Raw genomic sequence first — 25,950 nt, forward strand, 5'->3', positions numbered from 1 at the left:
TTACCTTTACGGAGAATCTTAAATCTCATACCAATATCTAACATAACTTGCAAACTGTTGTCATCGCACCGCGAGATCAACTAGTGAATAGAGAAAAACATTGTGCTAGTAATGAACAGTAAGTGAGCGTTCCCTATATTCCTTTTTACTCTTAATTACATAAAACTCTCTTCCCTTCTCTCTTTCCTTCTCTATCTTTTCTTTCTTCTACTACTAATGCTCTGCGCCAGAGAAGGGAGCGTTTCTTTGGTGACCCCCGTGCGTGAGGGAAGTTCACTCTGTCCGTCTTAAGCGTCGACGGGATCGCAAGCCGCTTTCTTTTTATTATTTCCTCGTGAGGTGGGTTAGTGACACGGTGCACTTGCGCACTTTGCAACGCAATTGGAGTCCCCATACCCTGCTTAACTATTCTATACTATTCTTTTATTATACGACTACTGCTCTGCGCAAGGAGAAAACCAGCGTTCTCCCTGTCGTGAATTCTCATTGCACGCTACGAGAGATTTACCTTATCCGCCTTAAGCATTGACGAGATTGCAAGTCGCTTCCTTTCACAAAAAAAATATATAAATTTCCGTACGGTGTAAGTGAGCGTTGAAGATGCACCTTAACGTGAGCTATCGTACCCTATTATATTTTTATTATTTAATATTTTTATTATTTAATTATTTTTTTATTATTTAACTATCCTTAGAAATAGAAACTTTACACCTTGGCACGCTCTGTTCTTACAAAATTTTGTTAATAAATCATGTATTAAACAAATAAAAGGCGATGACAATAGAAAACGATCAAGGTAAGATACTAATCGCTTGGTTAATTTCTTGTCCAATTGTGAATACTGTAAACAACTTGTCAACCTCTTATGGAATCATTCTTATCAATTTCTTCGTAATATATGTAAAAGTGGGCTCGGCCTATCTTTATTAGAATTTCGAAATAACTCTTCCAGGTGACTAATGTTAGGCGTTACTGAAATTGTGGATAACCTTTTTCAAACTGGGTATCTAGACGTTACTTTTGATTATAATGATTAAAAATAAATTCTTGGCGATAATTTTGATATTAAGAAATTATTAAGAAATTAATAGCAGACAAATTTTTGCGTAAACGTCTTTGCAATTTATTAAGAAAGTCATTAGGCAGAGTATATCTGATTTTCGGCATTTTAACCCTTAAAAGAATTTTATTAAAATATTTATTTTACTTCATAGAGATTTAGTAAAATCAAGTTTGGTTTAAAGAAGAACGATATATACGAAAGGAAATTTCTTTCTTTCGTAAATGGGATTTAGTTGGTTATTTCTTGACGCAATTAAAACTTTACAGACTTGGCAGGCAGTATTAATTGACTGACGCAGGCATAGTTAAAATAGAGATAGCTGATAGATTTTAGGATTTATACCAGCAGTCAAGGTAATGATTTACTCCTTTTTACGAAATATGAATTATTTGGTAATTTATTGGCGTATTAGATGCCACGAGTCCGCGGATGCGGTAGGACTTTCAAAAACTTACGGGGCCTAATAACCAGGAGTCGTGCGGAGTTTAAACGGATTTTTCCAACGCGCATACGGATAAGGGCCAAGGAAATAAATCATTTGGTCGAAACAGCCCCGAAAGAGATTCCTGCAGACTGTTTGCAGGATTATGTCATTTTCCATACATCTGCATTTGCCGCCTCTCCTTATTATAGAGGAGGCGGAACAGGTTCGCTGCTCTCGATATCAACTTCGATACTGATGAAGAAAATTTCAATGAAATAGTTTTTTGAAACAGATAGAATTTATTTCGCCAGCGATTATGAAACATCAATAAACGAAACAATCAACAAGATGAATATTTAATAAACAAGAACCAATAACAAGGCTCGTCAATAAAAGGAACCAACTTTCCGAAAATTGAAAACCCACCATCCTGGAAAGCGTGCTGTAAGATTCAATAAGCGCTCTTATTACAGATACCGCTCCTCTTAAAAAAATAAACCCATTCTTAACGTGATAACAGAGAGAAACGGAATATATATGATGGATAAAGTCATTGATTTTGTGTTTATCCCAGACAATAATATCATATTATTTTTATATTTTCGATACTGTTGATACAATTTAATAACTTTTCGCTTTTGATATATTTTCGTGAATAAAAATAATATAATTAAAATTGCGCGATTATTTTGCTGATTTTTTCCTCCTCAAGGTCTGTTTTTTTTAACTGGACACTAATTCAGAGTTTATCTTTCTTCTTCCAGAGAGAATCAATTATAAGAATCAATGAACTGGTACAACCAGTTCAGAATTAAAAAACAAACCTATGGTAGGCATCCTCTATTTCTCCCACGCTTTCGGCTTCCCAGGGATATTGCCGCGTAGATAGTCTCAAAATAAATAGAGAGCGACACTTGGTTATACATTTTCTCGAAAAATGGAGGGGATAATGTTGGTACCAACGAAATCCTCTGAATGATATAATTTTAGTTTCTATGGATTAGTAACACTGTTCAAGTAGTAATCTGTTAGTTTGCATATCTTTTTTTGACATATGCGCAGGCATGCCAAAATATAAATATAAAATACATTATAGTATTTTATTAAAATAAAATAATAATAATACAGAAAGACACAATAATATTACAATAATAATATTACAGAAAGACACAATCTATAAAAACAGGGCTCTTCCAGGACGCACGGACACTATTTCTCAATTTTTCATTCAGTACAGAGGCTCATTTATCCGGCACTATTCTTTTAAATTCTCATTTAGTGTGTCACCATTTATCAATCGTTATTTCTTTTCATTTTTTTTATTTTCAACTAATAAATTAAAAGCAGCAAATCAACTTTCCAGAAGATTGTGGATAGAAGATGAGGGAGAGTAGAAGATCGAAAGTAATCCGCGATAAACGAAACGGCAAACTAGACTCGAAGAAAAAAAAGGCGCGATTAAAGAAAAGAAAGCTACTGATCAGATACGAATCGCAAACCGGCGATCATGGGAACCGTGCACATGCGTGCGCCCTCTGTACCGCATCTCCACGACGGCCACTCGGATAGTCCCAAAAGAGCCGATCCAATGAGAAGTACCGAATCGACGACGCGCGAAATTTCGTTTTTTCGATAAGCCAATAAATATCCAGGTATATTCATCACCAATCTCGATCTTAATCGACTATCAATAAGTCTTTTGTTAATAACGGAATAATTTCATTTATGAATTTTCATTCTATCTTACCTAAGGTTACATTTCTCTTTTTTTTATCCTCTTTCCTCTTATCTCTCTTTCTCTTATACTAGTGCAGACTACTTGGGACCTTCGAATTTCGTTGAAGGCCCTTGAAAGCTCCCGGTTACTTTACCTTTCCTTTTCTTTCTCTCTCTCATCAGTGCGGACTGCCAGGGACCTCCGAATTTCGTTGAAGATCCTTGAAGCCTCCCGGACGCGTCTACGCATTTCTCTCTCTCTGTCTCTTAGTTTTCTTTTCTTGCCGTGTCCCAAATTTCTTTTTATTCATTTGTTTCTTTTCCTCTTAGTGAATCAATCAGAAGTGCCGCCTTCTAAAAATCGACAATCTGACCGTTTATTGAAACGATCTCGTTGTCGTTATAGTGGTGGAGCCCGGCAGGCGTTCAGAGCCAGAAACAAAAAAACAAAACGAAACAATCTATCGACGAAACAATCTATCGAACCGCTACCGTCAACCTCTTTCACCATCCCTCTTGAATTCTCCTCTCCTCTTCTTTCACAATCAATCTCTTCTGAATCTCCTGTCAACTCGTTTTTCCAACTTTCCTCCGAGTTTTCTATGGTTCTTCTGAAAATCCATATTATACATTTGACCCTGAATCTATCATTGACTTCGAAACCCTATTCTCTGGTCCTTTCTCCAATGACGGAGAACCTCTGCATCCAAATTTTGAAATAAATTTCCCTGAATTTTTTGATCTCTCAATCCCTCCTCCAGAATCCAAGTCTACTCTCCTCCCTAATTTTTCATACACATATCAACTAATAATGCCTAATATTAATAAGTATTTTCGTTTTTATTAATTTAAGTTTATTCCCAAACATACTTTGTATTATCAGGTAGGATCATCGCTTAATACACTCACACTTACACTCTCCCTACTAGAAATCCTACACGATGGCCGCCGAACGATTGTAACATCAGCGATAACATACATAACATGCACACTACTCGCCCACATCATTTCTCTTGCTTCTCAAAAATATATACAACATTAACGATATTCAACATTTAATTTTAATTTCTCTTTATTTCTCTTAAAATTTGTCTCATTTCCCCTATTCATTGATTGTACGAGGTCTATCCTTGGTAATAGGAATTAAGTTTCTTGATCAGAAAATGATCAGCGCACATCTGTGGAATAGCGTCACAGCGTTCTCGCATCGCTGACCTAGTGTCGAGACTTATCAGTGCGCCCAGATTCGAGGGATCACGTTTCCACGTTTGGCCTTCGAGAGAGTAGCTGTCCTTCCAAGCCCATTTGTACCCATTTGCATTTTTAATTCTTAATTCTTGATTTTCAATTTACTCCGAGCTGGACGTAACATAATGATTTGAAAAAAATTTTTAATATAAATTTAATATTAATTTAATTTTTATACTAACAATTCATTTACAAGAATGATTTTGATATTTATTTGACAATTTGACAATTAATTTACGTATTTTTATTTATTTTACGTTAATTATTTATTTGAATTAATAATCTTTAGATTTATATAGCATTTTTATTTAATAATTTAATTTAGTACTTATTTATATTAATATATATTAATTATTTTCTCGAAATAATAAATTGAGAAACGTTTATTTAACACTAACTTAACATTTACAAATAAATTATTTAATATTTATATATATTATATATATTTACATAAATTATTTGTTATAAATTAGAAATAATTATTTAAAAGAAATATTTATTTAACGTTTATTTGATGCTTATTTAAAAGAATATTAGAATGGCAAATAGGAAAATGTCCTCTAAACGGAATAACAATAATATTGAAATTAATTTTGTTTTCTGCATTATCATATGATGACAAACAAAATATATATTGAAACTACACAAGCGATGTAACCAGTTTTCACTACTTCTCATGGACTTAGGGTCGTGGCACAAAAAACAGTAAGCAGTTAGCAGTAAGAAAATCGATATTATCGATTTGCTATTACTTATGTCTTACATCTTAAACTGTGATTGGCTTATTCGCTTACTGTTTAAGTTTTATTGCTTAAGTTTTTTTTTTATGTGCCATGGCCTTTAGAGATAGAGGGACGGAGTCTAAAATCCTAGTTTAAGCGAAGGGATAAAATCACCAAAAATGTGGGGAGAACCGTTTTTCGCCATATTTATTTCTGTTCATTTCACATGTATGCCCATATTATACTAGTGATTGGCGATTGCGTTTGCGTTTGCATTTGCATCTATAATTGTCTCTTGATCAATTAGAAAAGAGCTGCTGGCGATTGCGATTTGCGATTCCCGTTTAGACATCCATCTATTTTTCATAATCATAGATTACATGCAAGCGCAACCGCGTCAGTAGTATATATAGTAACGCAACTCTTCCGATTTTAGCGTGTACAAAATTGAACTGCATATGCGCGAGCTAAGTAGGTAACCAATTACGTAACTAATTTTCTGTTACATTTCTTCTCGGGTTTTCTGTAGCGTTCTCTGTCATTTAAATGCTTAACAAACTGGCGGGAACAAACGTCTGACATATAGAAATGAAATCGTAAAGAGATTACTCAGTTAAGGCGTATTAAAGAAAATAAATAGAAGTGTTCAGTGTTGAGTGAATATTGATTAATGAATAGTTTAGTATTTAGTGAATAGTGATTAATGAGAGAAAATAAAGTGAATTAAGAACGAAAAGTTATTTTCTCTTTGAAGAATAGTTAATTTGTATGAAAATTTATACAGATTTTTATTATAAATTTAGAATATTGAAAATTTTAAAAAAATTTTCATTGAAAATTATTATTTAGTAGTTCTGATTTTAAAAATAAATGAACATTATATTTAACATAACTGTAATTGCATATATGTAAGTATTTATAGTACTTTAAAATATAATAAATTATTCTTTTTCTATATAAACATATTTTTTTACTATTGTATACCTTTATTTCATTTATTCGTTAAATTTTGTATTGTTTCTAAATTTTATAAATATAATTGTATTTTTTAAATCTTATAAATTTAAGAAATATATATTTACATTTATCTTTTTATTTTAAAGTAATAATATTATTTAAATATTAGGTGTACAAAAAAGTTCTGAGCTTTAGATTTCATACAACCGAAATAACAATTTAAATTTTATATATCTTCCCGCCCTTTTGCGGTTTTAAAGCGTTGACATTTGGCCTTCTAAAATGCCATACCGTTTGGCGTTTGATGCACATAACCTCAAAAATCAATAGTGTTCACGATGACAATAACAAAAGAGCATATTCGATTTTCCATCCACTTCGCGTTTCATCTGAAGAAAAATGCTGCTGAAGCCACTGCAATGATTTATGCTGTATATGGAGAAAACGCTGTAAGTCATACTACATGTAAAAGATGGTATTAAAAATTTCGCCAAGGAGATTTCAGTCTTGAAGATGAACCACTTGCTGGACGCCCTCAAAAGATTGAAACGGACGAATTGTAAGCACTGCTGAATATAAATTCTGCGCAAACTGAAAAGGAGCTTGCAGAACAGCTTGGCGTTACGCAGCAAATCATTTCCGTACGTTTACATACGATGGGAAAGATTCAGAAGGAAGGCAGATGGGTTCCGCATGAATTGTCCGAAGACAACAAAAATCGTCGGCGTGACTCTGTATTCACTTTGTTTTCAAAGTTCAGGAAAAAAGATTTTCTGCACAAAATCATTACAGGCGATGAAAAGTGGATTCTTTATGATAACCCTAAACGTAGAAAATCATGGGTTGACTCTGGTCAACTTTCGACATCGACGCCAAAGTCCAATATCCACACCAAGAAGGTTTTGCTCTGTATCTGGTGGGATTGGAAAGGTGTGTTGTATTACGAGTTGTTACAACCGGGTGAAACAATCACGGCAGACTGCTACCAACAACAATTGACCAATTTGAGCGATGCATTAGAAGAAAAGAGGCCATTTACTGGCCAAAGACGTCGTAAAGTGATCTTGCTTCATGAATGTTCGACCACATGTTGCGAAAGCGACTCAGGACCATATCTTTGCGTTAGGCTGGGAACTTCTCCCGCACGCGGCGTATAGCCCAGACATGGCGCCTTCCGATTACTACCTATTCCGGTCGCTGCAGCATTTGGCTGATACACATTTTGTGAGATTTGAAGAGATACGAAAATACATTGATGACTTTATCGCTTCGAAGCCGGTGAGCTTCTATCGTCAAGGAATTCGCAAGCTACCCGAAAGATGGCAAAATGTAGTTGATGCAAACGAGGAATATTTCGCTGATTAATATTTTTTTGTTTGTTTTTGAATAAAGATTGAATTTTACAAAAAAAAACTCAGAACTTTTTTGTACATCTAATGCATACGTTTATTTTATATACTATTTTCTTATGTTATAAATATTTTGTTCATATTTTATGCAATTTTTTTATCAAAGTTAATAATATAATATTTTTTTTTTTATTAATCATGTTGTAGCCAGACCTACAACTCATAATAAAGGTAGTCCGCATGGCAACAAAATTAGTCCGCATGAAATTCGGAAAAAGTTTTTCGAAAGACGACATAAATGCGTGATCGCCAAAATTGCGATCAGTCTTTCGAAAGACCGCAGAAATGCATCGCGCGAGAATATTGCGAAAAGTCTATCAGCAAATTCTTCAATTTGCTGATCGAACCAGGCGTGATATTGATCAATCAATATCACGCGATCAATCGACGCAACCGATCAGAATGCTGATCGGGCATCGACCAGTCTATATAATCGACCATACAAGACAGAGTCGAGAGAGTCAAATACTACGTGTCGTCCGGAATCGGACTTATAATAATCGCACGAGATATTACCGAATCTCGTAGCGAAGTTCCCGCGAGCCGTACTATCAGCATCTCAGATGACATATTCGGTCGTCGTCCGCCAGAGTAACGCGATACGCACCGAGTCATCCGACGACGTTTAACCGTGTGTAAAATATAATCGTTAATATATCAAGCATCTGTGCATTTGTGAGAATAAATCAGTTAAAATAAAGAAAGTGTGTGTTAGTGAATTCAAGAAGATCCTTACATTCTTTTGATTCTGCTCGGAGTCCCAACTCTTTAGGCTTAACGAACCCGACTATCCCTAATATTAACGTTGTAGCCCAGGGGGGGGGGGATACAACATTTTGGTGGCAGCAGTGGGATTGTCAAAATCATCCCCTAAGAGCAACAACTTGAGAAGATCATCGTTGATCAAGCCAGCAGAATCAATCAAGTAAGCCCCGATGCACTGCATTACGGACAGAAGAAGGAAAAAATTTTCTTGAAAAAACAAGATAAGACCTGCAGTAATAGATTATAAGCAGGTAGAAGAATCAAATTCCCGATAAGCCGAAAATACAAGACCTGTAGAAAACAGGCGGACGGAAAAGACCCCGTCAAAAAATAAGTCGCCCACGAAATTGTGTCAAGTGTATAGTGCAAAATTAGTAGAGTGCCTACGACAACAAGTGTCCAGTGGCAGCGGAGCAACGACCAAAGAGTCCACGAGCACCGAGAGCCAGCCAGCGCTGACTGTGTACAACGATACCAGGCAGCAAGGACACGCACTACTACGCGCAACCAACTGACGCGCCAGCGACCATGCAAGCATATACGATCTGTCTTCTACTGTAAGTCAGAAAAATCATATTTTGTAAAGGCGAATGTCCGCAGCGAAGGACAACTTAGCGAATGCGACTTGGCCAAAATCACGGCCAACAAACAACCCCGTAAAATTTCCGCACACCATCTCCGCATTAAATACCGCGAGAAACGCGTTAAAAGAAATACATGATAACGTGCGCCGTGTATTACGATACGATAGTGACGTTCACGTAATAACCGAATGCGAATTCCCGTACGACGAAGGATTATAGCTTGCTCGAACCGAACGACACCGACTCTCCCACTGACACACACATACAAGCGCGCAAATACATACATACGAACTTACGAGACGGAAGCATATTTAATTCTTTTAACATATACCAATCGCTAATAAACGAAATGGCTCACTCACCTGTCGAACAACAGAACGAAATCGAAATTTTGCAACTACGACATTCGGTCGAGAGACATGGACCGCAAGAAAGTCGAACGAACCGCCGCGTCACAATCGATGCACTGCCTGATAACATTCTCCTTCGAGAATTAATGGATGAAATACGCGATCTCCGTGTGCAAGTCAACGGATTCAGCCGGCAAACACAATTGCCTATGGGCGAACGAACGAGAATATCTCAGGATTTTCTTCCCGCTAGATCTAACTTACGGACATTCGTATCAAGATATACGAAACCAACCGAAAAATGCACTGACATTCCTCACATTGAAAGACGCGCGTAACATGATCCCAGAAATCGACGGCACGACATGAGGACGCGTGTACGAATTTTTAAATGCAAGTACGTACGCGATAAAAAATATACATCCCGCGGAACATTCTCTATTAGAAGCCATTCTTTGCACGAAATTCAAAGGCAAGGCCATGATGGATTTCCATACGCGAGATATAATAAACTTCGAATAGTTAAAACGAGAACTAGAAATATTTAAGGGATTACTAGGAATATTTAAGCAAACGAAGTACCGCACATTTACAACTCGAATTTAACTCGCTTAAACAAAAACTAAACGAGAATGCACAAAAATTCAGCAGACGAACAGACAATATAGCCATGGAATTATACGAATCCATGGAAGCAGGAAAAAATCATACGGTCGAACAGCAACGCGCGATTTTAGAAAATATAAAAAAGCAGGCGCTCTACAATTACCAGAAAGGTTTACATGAAGAAATTAAATTGATTGTACGATCGCAGCGATATCAAACGATACAGGAAGCGATCACAGGAGCAACCGCAGAAGAAAAGACGCGAGAAGCGTAGCACTTGAACACAAACTTATCGAAACCGGCCAATAGTTAAAACGCATTCGCCGAGTCCGCGTTGCGAGAAATGCGGAAAAATCGGTCATTACGGGCGATTGTAGAACTAGCCGTTTCTCAAATAGATATACACTGCCTAAGCCAGAAGGAACCACGAATAAATACAATTGAAAAACAGTGTAGCTATTGTAAAAAGATAGAACATTTGCGAATGTTGGACACTGAATGGAAAATCAGAAAACAGCAAAAATTCCGGAAAAATTTTTTCGAATTCGCGAAGAGAAAATCCCGCGAAGAACTTTAAAAATAAAAAGAGCGAAACCGGCGAAGATAAACCGACCGTCCCGCGCCTCGCGTCAGAGTATCGCGTGGCACACGTCAAGGGAACATCGCTCGTCAACACTTTATTATTAATCGGATCTTTATTATTAATCGGATTAAATAAATAAATGCGATCACATTACCGATTGCAGAAGCCAAAGGTAGAAAAATAAACTTCTTGTTTGATACGAGCGCATCAGCAACAATAATAAAACTAAAACATGTACTAGACCACGTCCTAATCTATGAGGAAAAAACTAAGCTAACAGGCATAACAGGACATGAAATAATAACATTGGGCAAAACATATGTTATGGTTCAACTGTCGCGAAAAAAGATACGACACCCCGTATACATAGTGCGAGATAACGCGCCAATGGAATACGATGCGATCCTAGGAGCAGATTTCATTTGGAAATACATAACTGCGTTCAATCCAAAAACAAATTCAGTACAATTTAAAAATACGAAATTCAAACTTTACTCATACAGGCGCGTAACTTTAGGGCCGCACAGCGAAACAATCGTGCAAGTCACGACTAACCAAAACATAATTGGATTGACGAAACCAGAGGAAATAATACCTGGAATTTTTATTGGATGTTGCCTAGTCGAACCGCAAAATTATACATGTCCAATCAGTATAATAAATATTACTGAAGAAGAAAAAAGTACCGCTATCGTTCAAGTACCGCAAGTAATATTAGAAGAAATAAACATACAAGAAAAAATAACACAGGAATCTGTGAACGCAATGCAGACAAAAAATAAAGATACAAAAGTAATATCTCGAGAAGAGCAAATAAACAATTTCTTGCGCACAGAACATTTAAATGAGGAAGAACGAAAATCTGTATTAAAATTATGTCACGAATATAATGACGTGTTCCACCTAGAAGGAGATACATTAATGTGCACAACAAAAATTAAGCATGACATATCAGTACGAACAGATTCATCACCAGTAAACGTACGACCTTATCGTTTACCGGAAAAACATAAAGACGAGGTAAATAAACAAATTCAAGAAATGTTGAAACAAAAAATTATCAGACAGAGCGTCAGCCAATGGAACACACCACTATTAGTCGTGCCCAAAAAGACAGACGCGTCAGGAAAAACAAAATTACGAATTGTAGTAGATTTCAGAAAATTAAATGATCTCACAATCGGAGATTCATTCCCGTTGCCCAACATAACGGATATACTTGATCAGCTGGGCAACGCGAAATACTTCACAACACTGGATCTCGCATCAGATTATCACCAGATATCAATGACGGAGCGAGATAAAAATAAAACGGCATTCTCTACACCACACGGTCATTATAAATTTAATAGAATGCCATTTGGTTTAAAAAACGCACCTGCAACTTTCCAACGACTAATGAATTCAATTTTAACGGGTTTGCAAGGAATTAAATGTTTAGTGTATCTTGACGACTTTGTGATATACGGTCCTAGCTTTATAGAACATAATAAAAGATTAAAATTAGTCCTTCAAAGATTAAGAGAGAATAATCTAAAACTTCAACCGGACAAGTGCGAATTCTTACGAAAAGAAATAGTTTATTTAGGACATATAATTACGGAAAATGGAATTTCGCCAGATCCATCAAAATTGCACGCCGTAAAAAATTTTCCTATGCCCAAAAAGATAAAAGATGTGCAATCATTCATCGGATTAGCCGGATACTATCGAAAATTTATCAAAGATTTCTCACGAATAGAAAAACCATTAACAAAACTCACAAAAAAAGGAAAGAAATTTGAGTGGACCGAAGCACAGCAAAATGCATTTGACATGCTAAAAAATAAATTAACGACGGCACCGATAATAAAATATCCCGACTTCACGAGAGAATTCCTCCTAACCACGGATGCATCGGACTAGGCAATAGGAGCCGTCTTATCGTAAGGCGAGGTAGGTCAAGACCAACCCGTCGCGTATGCCAGCCGTGTACTATCACGAGCAGAACAGAATTATTAGGTGTACAAAAAAGTTCTGAGCTTTTTTTTGTAAAATTCAATCTTTATTCAAAAACAAACAAAAAAATATTAATCAGCGAAATATTCCCCGTTTGCATCAACTACATTTTGCCATCTTTCGGGTAGCTTGCGAATTCCTTGACGATAGAAGCTCACCGGCTTTGAAGCGATAAAGTCATCAATGCATTTTCGTATTTCTTCAAATCTCACAAAATGTGTATCAGCCAAATGCTGTAGCGACCGGAATAGGTAGTAATCGGAAGGCGCTATGTCTGGGTTATACGCCGCGTGCGGGAGAAGTTCCCAGCCTAACGCAAAGATATAGTCCTGAGTCGCTTTTGCAACATGTGGTCGAACATTGTCATGAAGCAAGATCACTTTACGACGTCCTTGGCCAGTAAATGGCCTCTTTTCTTCTAATGCATTGCTCAAATTAGTCAATTGTTGTTGGTAGCGGTCTGCCGTGATTGTTTCACCCGGTTGTAACAACTCGTAATACAACACACCTTTCCAATCCTATCAGATACAGAGCAAAACCTTCTTGGCGTGGATTTTGGCGTCGATGTTGAAGATTGACTAGGGTCAACCCATGATTTTCTACGTTTAGGGTTATCATAAAGAATCCACTTTTCATCGCCTGTAATGATTTTGTGCAGAAAATCTTTTTTCCTGAACTTTGAAAGCAAAGTGAATACAGAGTCACGCCAACGATTTTTGTTGTCTTGGGACAATTCATGCGGAACCCATCTGCATTCCTTCTGAACCTTTCCCATCGTATGTAAACGTACGGAAATGGTTTGCTGCGTAACACCAAGCTGTTCTGCAAGCTCCTTTTCAGTTTGCGCAGAGTTTATATTCAGCAGTGCTTCCAATTCGTCCGTTTCAATCTTTTGAAGGCGTCCAGCACGCGGTTCATCTTCAAGACTGAAATCTCCTTGGCGAAATTTTTAATACCATCTTTTACATGTAGTATGACTCACAACGTTCTCTCCATATGCAGCACAAATCATTGCAGTGGCTTCAGCAGCATTTTTCTTCAGATGAAACGCGAAGTGGATGGAAAATCGAATATGCTCTTTTGTTATTGAACACATCGTGAACACTATTGATTTTTGAAGTTATGTGCATCAAACGCCAAACCATATGTCATTTTAGAAGGCCAAATGTCAACGCTTTAAAACCGCAAAAGGGCGGGAAGATATATAAAATTTAAATTGTTATTTCGGTTGTATGAAATCTAAAGCTCAGAACTTTTTTGTACACCTAATATTTGAGGTGAGGAGTTCTTATTTTTAATTTCCTCTGGACAGGATTATGTCGAATTACGTAGTGAGGTTTGGATGTAGAGAGTTTAACTTTCTGCCTCGCCTCTATTTTATTATTTTTATAATTATACTTGGTGATCTTAGTTTTATAAAAAGAGGATAAGAAAGGAGGGCATGTGCCACGGGATCCGACCACGAACTAGTCGTAAAAATTGACAACTATTTTGTGAAAAATATCACCTCAGCCAGGAATCGAACCTGGATCTCTTGCTTATCGGACAAGCATCTTATCCTTTCGACTACAGAGGCATGTGATGATATTTATCGCAAATAACGTGTTTAGAATAACACGTCAACAATTCAATGATACACACATATATACATACACTACATATACATGTATATTCTCGAATTGCCACGACCGGTACTCCAAAGAGATAATGATCCTATTCTCTCGATGGATGCAGATCGGACTGCAGCGGTAACACTCTTCAACGCCACTCCCTGAGAAACGTTTTTATTTCAAGCTTAAAGCTCGAGAGGACAATTACACCCGGATAATAAACTATCTCGTAGAGATGTCTCAGATTTTATAAAACTAAGCTCGGAATCCAGTACGAGCAGTAGAACACCTTCAACTACTACAGGTACTAGATTTGCATATAGCAAAACCTCCATTTTATTATTTTTATAAATGATAGAGCTGGAATAGGCTAGAGGAATGAGGAAATTTTTTTCTGCAATTTCAGAATTATTTCTTGAGGCGGTTTGATAATTTTCACTCTCAAGATTTTTAGGATTATTTAAATTTTTGGACGAGGTTTGGTAACTTCCCTCTCCAAAGATTTTGGGATGGATTGATATCTCAGCGGATGTTTGATAATTTCTCTCTCGCTGAATATCTAGAGTAAAAATTTTATGTTTATTTCCTTTCATTTTAGTTTCATTTTTATTTTCCTTTTTTTTATCGTTTATTAATTTTGGATTTGTTGATGAACTTTCAAGTTTTTTATGATTTTTATGTATTATTTTATGATAAAATTATACATAAAAATCCTTTCTTTGTACTTATTTTTCATTTTCATTCTCATTAATTATCTTATTTGTCTTTTATATTCATAATTTTATTCTTTTCTTCATTTACATTTTTATGTTGACTATTATTTAATAATTTTTCATTAGGATTAGTATTATTGAATTCAAACTTTTTATTATCTTCTTATTAATTTTATTGTTTTCCTTGGGATTACAATTATTATTTACATGCTATATCTTATATTAAGTCTTAGTCAAACTTACACTAACTTAAATTAAACTTATATTTACTTGCACGCTCTCTCTCTCTCTCTCTCTCTCTCTCTCTCTCTTTCTCTCTCTCTCCCTCCCTCTCTCTCTCTCTCTCTCTCTCTCACTGCCTCTCCCCCTTCTCCTGTTGTTTCCTTCTCTGCATTCCAACTCCTTCTTCTATAATCCTTCAACTCTTCTCTTTATCTTTATCCCATCTCCATTATATCTCATCACATCTCCCCCCTTTTTTTTATGTGAAGAAATGCATTTACGCACTGATCTCCCGAGTATCAAACTACAGGGTGTGAGACTCGGGGGAGAAGAGACCTCCCCCACTATTAAAACTCCTTCGCCATTCAGCGGGGCGCCCGGGAATGATCATCAGCATACTTCCGGGCGCTGGCCTGTCAGGCCTAAATAGTTGGCCCTTTCTTACTTAAGCCACGGGGTGAGAACACAACCACTCCGCTGCTACTTCGAGAAGAACGAATCTCCCTCCCCCTAAATTAGAACTGGCAGCCACCAAGGGCTAGTCTGCCCTCATATGTACCGGGGGCCACCCTCTCCTCCTAAAATGGGGCAAGCTCCGAGAGTCCTCGCGGAGTTCGGAGCATCTCCCCTCCTCCCCCCCACTCTTTCTGCCTCCTCCTTTCGCGAGATAACTATCTTGCAGAAGGAGGAGGCTGCCTTCCACTCCTCCTCTCCTCCAGCATTCTTGCAACAAGTGCTTGGAGGGAGAGGTCATTCCCTACTTCTGTGGCTAGGACTCGGCGCTCATCGGCCCACGCCGGACAGTGTTCCAGCGTATGGCGCGTCCGTGGCCGCCCCAAATAAGAAGGGAAGATGTGCGTTACGGCGGGGCCCGACCACGAACCAGTCGTGAAAACTCGTAATTATTTTGCGAAAAAATATTACCTCAGCCAAGAATCGAATCTGGATCTCCTGCTTATCGGGCAGGCATCTTATTCCTTCGATTACCGAGGCATGTGATGATATTTATCGCAAACGTGTATAGAATAACACGTCAATACAATGATACACATATATACGTATATTACAATATACATATATACATATATATATATATATATATATACATGTATTACATATATATACATATATATATATATATACATGTATGTACATATATACATATATACATATACATATACATGTATTCTCTCGAATTCCCGATACTCCAGAGAGATGATGGTCCTATTCTCTCGATGGATGCAGATCGGACTGCAGCGGCGACACCTTCCAACACCATTGGTAAATATACAAATAATCCTCCTGGAGCACGACAGGAGAGATTACAATGGTGGTACTCAGTGGTTCGCTTCCTATCTATACGACACAGGTACTCTCCGAAGCAACTATGCCCGGAAAGCACCTGTGCCCCTTTCTCCTATTCATATTATTCTCTCTTTTGCCCTCTCTCTTAACGCTGCCTGCCTAATTTTCCACTTTCCTGCCTAATTTTTCGACTCTTCCTCTCTCTTTGACCACTTATCTACTTTCTCCCTCACACCGTCATATAGAAACTTTCATTCCGCTCACTTTTACAAAAAGCGCATGTGTATAACTGAACTTACAAGCAAATATTGTATTAATAAAATGGTATTAATTAATTGTTCAGATTATGAATTAGTTATCAATGTTAATAATACTGTAATTCAAGATGAAAAGGGAAACGTATTACTTTAAAATAAAAAAGGTATGTTTTGTATCATAGATTAGTTTTTTATTTACACTGTTAAAATGATATTATTTTCAATTATAAACCAGTCACTGATGTTTGTGGATTATTTCATAGCTTCTAAAGCTTTTGATTGTTTAAAAGATACAGAAGATGCAACATGCATATCTCAAAATTCAATTAATAGTTTATGTTCAGCGTCGTTTGCCTTGACAAAAAAAAATCGCAATCCTTGGACAAAGAATGAAATCTTACAACTTTTATCGCTTTATAAAGGTCATAATCATTTATTTAAAAGCATTATCATTAAAAACAATAAAGTATGGTCCATATAAGTACCATGATAAGTACAAACTTAAAAAGTCACATTACTGAACAGTGCAAAAATAAATTCAAATATTTAAAACAAAAATATATTGAGAAAAAAGATAATATGAGACAAAAGCAAGTGGTGCCGCAAATATAAAATTTGAATATTTTGATGAAATGGACAAAATATTTAAAGATGACGCAAACATTGTGCCTGTAAGCGTGGCTTCTTCTTCTACAGGTGAAACACAATTTAGATAATATAAAAGAAATTGTTGAATCAAATGAAGAATCTGATTCAACAGATAGCAATAACTTTATAAAAGATAATCTAAAAGATAATCTTTTAGAATTTTTAAGAATCTTCAAGAAATCTTTAAAAAGGAAAAGGATTCAAATGGAAAAAAATTAGATAGTTTTGAGCAAAATTTGCAACGAAGAGAAAAATTAAAAAATCAGAGACACAGAGAATTGAAGAAAAACAAGATAGTGCTTTAAAATTATTCAAAAAGATGACAGACTGTTTTATTAACATTGCAAACAAAGATTAGTTTAAGCATGTACACAATCACATATTTATTAATTATATTTGAACATTTTATCAACTTTATTTGATTTAGTTGAATAAACTATCAAAAAATATACAAATACTGTCTCAGACTATTGCTGGAAAACATTATATTTTATCCCATAATTTTCTTTTCTTTTAGATGTACAAACTCATCACAGTAGCTGGATTTGGAATATTTTTTGATATTAATTATTGTTAGCTATTAATTATTGTTTAATTATTGTTAGATAGTCAATGAAATCATAATTTTTTAGAAAAAAAACTCCATTCATTGAATGTTGATTGAGCTAGCTTCATTGAAAAATATTAACAACAATTTTTAGAATCCGACTATAGGAAGCTGGACTATAAATATTTAGTATATATCTAGAGTGTACGTTATAATCTATTCTAATTTGCAATGTTATTATCTTCGATTTAGTTTAAGTTTTAAACATTGTGTTCAATCTAAGTAAAGAAATAGGTTTTCATTTTTGTTATAATTATATTTAGATTGTACGCTTATGATTACTGCTAATGTGCGATGTTATTATTTTTGATTTAGTTTAGGTTTTAAAAATTGTGTTAAATCAGAGCAAAAAGTAATAGGTTTTTATTTTTGTTCTTATTTTATTTTATTATTTTATTGTTCTTGTATTATTTTATTATTTTATTGTTCTTGTATTATTTTATTATTTTATTTTTGTTCTAACTCATACTTCGAATTTTATTATTAGAGATGTTTGTATGATTACTTTTAAAAAATATTCATAGTTTATAGCGTTAATATTAAGTAAAAATATTTAACTCTTTAGAGTTAGAAGATGTTAAATTCCTCAATTGTTTAAAAAATATTAAAAAATTCAATGCTAACATATCTTGTAAAATTGTTTCTTCACGTGTAAGTTGTTCTGCAGAATTTATTTATTAGGTGTACAAAAAAGTTCTGAGCTTTAGATTTCATACAACCGAAATAACAATTTAAATTTTATATATCTTCCCGACCTTTTGCGGTTTTAAAGCGTTGACATTTGGCCTTCTAAAATGACATATGGTTTGGCGTTTGATGCACATAACTTCAAAAATCAATAGTGTTCACGATGTGTTCAATAACAAAAGAGCATATTCGATTTTCCATCCACTTCGCGTTTCATCTGAAGAAAAATGCTGCTGAAGCCACTGCAATGATTTGTGCTGCATATGGAGAGAACGCTAAGTCATATACATGTAAAAGATGATATCAAAAATTTCGTCAAGGAGATTTCAGTCTTGAAGATGAACCGCGTGGTGGACGCCCTCAAAAGATTGAAACGGATGAATTGCAAGCACTGCTGAATATAAACTCTGCGCAAACTGAAAAGGAGCTTGCAGAACAGCTTGGTGTTACGCAGCAAACCATTTCCGTACGTTTACATACGATGGGAAAGGTTCAGAAGGAATGCAGATGGGTTCCGCATGAATTGTCCGAAGACAACAAAAATCGTCGGCGTGACTCTGCATTCACTTTGCTTTTAAAGTTCAGGAAAAAAGATTTTCTGCACAAAATCATTACAGGCGATGAAAAGTGGATTCTTTATGATAATCCTAAACATAGAAAATCATGGGTTGACCCTAGTCAATCTTCAACATCGACGCCAAAATCCACGCCAAGAAGGTTTTGCTCTGTATCTGGTGGGATTGGAAAGGTGTGTTGTATTACGAGTTGTTATAACCGGGTGAAACAATCACGGCAGACCGCTACCAACAACAATTGACTAATTTGAGTGATGCATTAGAAGAAAAGAGGCCATTTACTGGCCAAGGACGTCGTAAAGTGATCTTGCTTCATGACAATGTTCGACCACATGTTGCAAAAGCGACTCAGGACCATATTTTTGCGTTAGACTGGGAACTTCTCCCGCACGCGGCGTATAGCCCAGACATGGCGCCTTTCGATTACTACCTATTCCTATTCGCTGCAACATCATTTGGCTGATACACATTGAGATTTGAAGAGATACGAAAATGCATTGATGACTTTATCGCTTCGAAGCCGGTGAGCTTCTATCGTCAAGGAATTCGCAAGCTACCCGAAAGATGGCAAAAGGTCGTTGATGCAAACGGGGAATATTTCGCTGATTAATATTTTTTTGTTTGTTTTTGAATAAAGATTGAATTTTACAAAAAAAAGTTCAGAACTTTTTTGTACACCTAATATTTGAATATTTTCAACTATATTACCTGTAACATCGACGAGGTCTCGTCCTTTTTCTTCATATATATTCGTTAAATCATTTTGATGATTTAAGCATATGTTATGCAAAATACAACATGCTATTAATGTGGAATTAGATCTATTCTGTTCATATCTAAATATTTGAGGCGACTAAATCTGCCAAATAACAATGCAAAAGATTTTTCAATAACTTGACTTTTTGCATAAGCTGTATTAAAATTTTTTTGCTGTCTTGTTAAATGATTTATGTAAAATGATATACACTATTTTTTAGGGTAAGCTTTATCGCCAATAATAAAATTATTTTCTTCGAAATATACATTTTATTAATAAACTCTGCGTAATAAAGAAGAATTTTTGAAAATTCGCGCGTCAGAGACAGAACTGGAATAATCAGCAAAACAGTCAGTGAACTTCATTTGATCATCACAAATATCTTGCAAAATAATACCATGAAAACATTTTCTATCAGGAGACACGGTAGTGTCTCGGGTCAAGTCAACCGAGAATTACCATGTGACTTTACGCGAGTCGGCAAGATGCGAGCATCTGAAATTATCGAATCTCAATAACGGCTAAACTGATTAAGTTTTAAGTAGGCTTGATCGATAGCTTGAGTCCGATGAGTCCGACTTGCATAATAAAAGTATTTTTATTTTTCTGCTACGTGCCCTACAAGCAGAGATATTGCTACGCAAAGTTCGATTTGGAAATTTTTACTTTAAGAAATATCATTATTATCTTACTATTATTATCGTCGCCTTTGTACGTCTGCAACGTCTGTCATGAGATGTCATTATTAATCTTATCGATCCAGCGGATTATCAGACTGATAAGTCAGGATTATTAGCGAATCAATGTTCGTTGGATCTTGCAATGACCTTGACTTATCGGCCTGATTTATTCGCTGGATCGATAAGATTGATTGATTGATGTAAACACAATAGTATTTTTGATTGTAGACTCTCGGGTATCAATATAATAATAAATACGCGTGCATTAAAAAGGAAACATTAGCATATTAATAAATTGCTTACTACTATTACTTATCACATGCTAGTATAGCTCTTTTTCTGCACGTCCGAGTGGTGACCAACGATGTTGACGTTCGCGGCGAGTTTGACAGTTTGTGATAATTTGTTTCGGAGTGTAACTCATGTTTGTCTCTACTATACTTTGCAGGTAAGTTCTATTTTTCATTTTATTATTTTATTTTTACATGAACATTTCAATTCAACTTCAGATTCTTTTTTAATTAATCATTTTAATAAAAATTTATAAACATTAATTGAATGGCAAAGATTAATATTTAGAAGAATAGGAATCCAAGTTAAAAAAATTTTATAATAATTCTTTTATTTCTTTTTATGAAAAAAAGATATTTATTTCAATATTTCTTCTTCTTGTAGGTAAAAAATATATTATCAATGTGCAAAAGAAATCAATGATACTCTAAAAGGATCTCATATGTGTACAAGAAAATAATGTTTAAAAGAGACATAAATAATACTCTAAAAGAATATGATATGTATGGGTGAATAAAATCTTCTAAATTAAAGACGTTAAAATATGGTTTTAGATAAGTATAAAAATATATATAAATGTTACCATTTTATTATATGAACATTTCAATTTGATGTTTCTGGATCATATTCATATATAATACATATTTATAATACATATTAATTATATAATATAAAATAACTAAAATAATAATAAAACTAGTTTTATCGAACTGTGGTTGGAAAAAAATGCTAAAATTAATTAATTATTAATTGAATGACAAAGAAATAAGTTCAGAAGAATAGGAAGCCAAGTTGAAATGTTAATATTAACATTATCATTTTACATAATTGTGTAATGAATTGATAAATTTTATAACTTTTATGAAAAAGATATTTATTTATTGTAATGTTTCTTCTTGTTGCAAGTTTGAATGAAAGTATATAAGTAATGAAATTATATAAAAAGTATCAATATTCAAAGTATCAATATTCAAAAGAGATGTCAAATAATACCTTAGGTATCAAAGGATCTAGTATGTGTGTACAAGAAAACAATGTTTAAAAAAGACATAAACGATACTCTTATAACGGTACATTCCTGCGCGGTCGGACAATCTACGCTACGGATGCGAGGATGTGAGCTCGGAGATGCTCGTCGAATGCCGGGTTCAGGAAAGAATCGCAATCGCTTGATTTTAATTACTCGAAATAGTTGGTTTCCGCGTAGCCTTTCGTGTATGAATTTCGCTTGCCACTTTATGATATTCGTAGCGCGGTTGAATCGTGAATGCGATGGATGATAGTCGTGGGTAGGTCGTATACACAGTGCATTGCTAGGCAATCGGGTTATGTCGAGCGTTGAGACGCACGGATTACTAGGCAACGATGGACGCTCGCGATGACACGTGCTTTGCGTATATCGCTGGAAAGTCCGAGAATGCTCCGACTTTCGAATGTGCGGGAATACAGAAATATCGCGAGCGCCCGATATTTCGTAAGAAAATCCGAGAACACTCCGACTTTCCGAGCGGGAAGGGAATGAGAATATCGCGAGCGTCCGATATTCCGTAGAAAGTCCGAGAACGCTCCAACTTTCCGAGCAGGAAGGAAACGAGAATATCGCGAGCGCCCGATATTTCGTAGGAGACAAGTCCGAGAGCATTCCGACTTGTTGGATGAGAAGGAAACGAGAATACTGAGAACGCTTGGTATTTCGTGTGAGAAAAATCCGAGAACATTCCGATTTTTCGGGAAGGAAAGAATGGAAATACTGAGAACGCTCGGTATTCATCACGAAAATCTTCTCGTGCTGTTCAGCTAGGATCGGTACTTTTTAGAAGCGGACGGATCGAATGATCGGACAGGTTACATTTATACTCATTTTTGTGCTATGTGTCGACGCGTAATTTGTTAAGAGTTGTCAAGCAAAACAGCTGATCAGTCACGCCGCCAACGCGTGACAGATCAGAAGCGCGCGTGTATCGTTCAATTGCGGTCGGGGATCTTTGGGCGGCTTCGGATGATGTGAGCCGCATAGCGCGCGCTAGTAACGAAACATCTGAAAACGCTCCATTATACTCTAAAAAGACTTAATATGTTTGGGTGAATGAAATCTTTTAAATTAAGGGCGACATTAAAATATGGCTTTAGATGAGTATAAAAATATAAATGTTATTTTATATTATTTTATTATATGAACATTTTTATTTGATGTTATCTAGATTCATATTCATATATACTACTGTGATCAAATATAAACGAGATTTTTAAATTTAAACTGCGCGGGTTCATCGATTCTGACAAATATTTTTTTTATTAAGTTGATAGTACTGTCTTTGACATCTCTGTGAAATTTCATGTCATTCTCTTCATTTGTTTAATAGTGAACGCTCGTTTTTGTGAATATCCAAAAGTATTTTTTTCGATTTTTACGATGTGATTCTGTTGGGCAAAGAAATTGTATTTTATTTTATTTGCGGAATGAAATTTCTGCTACTGAAACGTTCAGAATGTTGCAGAAGGCTTTTGGTGACCAGGCTCTATCAAAACCAAAAGTATTTGGCTGGTATAAAATGTTGAAAGATGGTCGAGAAAGCGTAGAAAACCATATCAAAGACGACCAAAAACATCAACTGATAAACAACACGTGAAGTAAATCAAGGATTTGGTGCTTCAAAATCGTCGATTGACAATTAGAGAACTTGCCGATAATGTAAACATTTCATTTGGATCAGTCTAGACCAAGAGGCCAGATTTATGGACAAACAACTCATGATTTTTGCACCACGATAATGCGCCATCTCACACTGCACTGGTTCTTCGTGACCAAAAATTCGACCCATATCGTTCCACAACCACCGTATTCGCCTGATTTAGCACTGTGTGACTTCTGGCTATTCAGTAAACTCAAAAGACCGCTCCGGGGACCGTTTTGAATCGATTGAGGAGATACAAGCCGAAACGAAGAAGGTATTAAAGGCCATTCCGGAAAAAGAGTTTTTAGAGTGTTTCGAGGATTGGAAAAAGCGTTGGCATAAGTGTATTGCATCGGGAGGGGATTATTTTGAAGGCGACGAATTTGATTTTGAAGAATAAATAAAGATTTTTCACTCTATAACAAAAATTTCGTTTATATTTGATCACAGTAGTATATCTATATAATATAAAATAACTAGTTTTGTCTAACTGTGGTTGGAAAAAAATGCTAAAATTAATTAATTATTAATTGAACGACAAAGAATAAAGTTCAAAAGAATAAGAAGCCAAGTTGAAATGTTAATATTAACATTATCATTTTACATAATTGTGTAATGAATTGATAAATTTTATAATTTTTATGAAAAGGATAGTTTATTTATTGTAATGTTTTTCCCTGTTGCAAGTTTAAATGAAAGTTACATAAAAAGTATCAATGTTCAAAAGAGATCAAATAATATCTTAAAAGGATCTAGTATGTGTGTACAAGAAAAAATGTGTATGTGTGTACGATGTAAAGAGACATAAACGATACTCTAAAAAGAGCCTGATATGTATGGGTGAATGAAATCTTTTAAATTAAGGGCGACATTAAAATATGGTTTTAGATGAGTATAAAAATATAAATATTATTATTTTATTATATGAACATTTCAATTTGATGTTATCTAGATTCATATTCATATACATATCTATAATAGAAAATATTATATTTCTGAAAATTGGGATGTTTTCGAAGGAAATAAATTAAAAAATAGAAGCTTCTCAAATTACTGTTAAAGAGCCTATAGAAAAAGCAAATTTAAATAATTCAAATAAAATGATAATCATGATCTTGAAATGAAAAATAAGAAATCGTCTTCCAATTTTTGCATTAAAATAAAATCAATCTCAAAAAATGTTAAATAAATATATATGCAAACATAAATCAAAATATAAAGAAAAATATGTAGAAGAATTACAAAATGATATCGAAGAAGATGTTTCGACCAGATGTTTAGCATTATCAGAAGAGAAACAAAAAGATAGATTTATTCAAATCATTGCGACTTCAATTAACTCGAATAACAAAGAAAAATCGAATTTAATAAATCTTATAATTGATAGCCAGGATCGATTCCATATACTCGGTGAAAAATTGACAGCAACAGACGTATACGTAGAATAACGACAACGGATGATTAACCGATAAATAGTAGGAGAACTGTCTCATTCCCAAATAAGAAGGGAGGGTGTGCGTCACGGCGGGGCCCGACCACGAACCAGTCGTGAAAACTCGTAATTATTTTGCGAAAAAATATCACCTCAGCCAGGAACCGAACCTGGATCTCCTGCTTACCGGGCAGGCATCTTATCCTTTCGATTACCGAGGCATGTGATGATATTTATCGCAAATAACGTATTTAGAATAACACGTCAACAATACAATGATACATATATATATATATATATATATATTTATATTACAATATACATATATACATGTATTCTTTCGCAATTCGGGCGCGTTTAATGTAAATTTGCACTTCGCATGACACGTTCGTACCTATGTGATAGACGAGAAAATTTTGTTCGCACATAAGTTTGATCGTTTTATACGCACGTGTTTAATTCATGCTCTTCTAATAATATGTAATGATAGATTTCTTTATCTATTGCTATTAAGCTGTGATTTACCCGTATAAATGAAAAGATATTCGCGTGTTCGCGTATCGGAAACGGTATCGGTTTTATTAATTTGAATGGGATCGGGGAAAGCGATTACTGGAAATCGGAAGATCGTGTAGATATTTGTTTTATCGTAGTATGCATTTATAGTCATATATTTCTGGATAGTGCGCCAATTTTCTATACTAATTTTAAATGGAAAGTATTGTTTTTCTGTCAGCTGTGTCGCGATTTCTTGCAATTCTCTTATGATATTTTCGAGCGGTAATAGGCGGGTTTGCACTATTTTGACTTTTGCTAATGATAGATAGTCAATAGTGTTCTCGACATTCTTTGATCAAGTCCGTCATTATTGTCTTTAGTATTAGTAAATTTTCATCCATATCCTCTCGCTGCGTGTATTTTGCTAATTGCAATTCTATTCGCGCTGTTACATTTTTTAGCCGATCTTCATTATAACTTATGGTTTTTTTCTAATCCATCTATGTGGCCTATTGTAGCGTTGATAATTTTTATCTGGTTTCTTGCAGCATGTTCTAAGATTTGTTAG

General features: G+C 35.1%; 1 protein-coding gene and 1 pseudogene across 3 annotated transcripts in view; one reads left to right on the forward strand and one right to left on the reverse strand.

Moving 5' to 3' along the window:
- Positions 1-25,950, reverse strand: part of LOC148938138 (uncharacterized) — a 129,371-nt gene that overhangs the window by 35,211 nt on the left and 68,210 nt on the right. The window lies entirely within an intron of this gene.
- LOC148938145 (uncharacterized) lies at positions 16,151-17,538 on the forward strand (annotated as a pseudogene).

Source organism: Pogonomyrmex barbatus, unplaced genomic scaffold (genome assembly GCF_055798465.1).
Source record: "Pogonomyrmex barbatus isolate J1 unplaced genomic scaffold, ASM5579846v1 scaffold1, whole genome shotgun sequence".
Taxonomy (NCBI): domain Eukaryota; kingdom Metazoa; phylum Arthropoda; class Insecta; order Hymenoptera; family Formicidae; genus Pogonomyrmex; species Pogonomyrmex barbatus.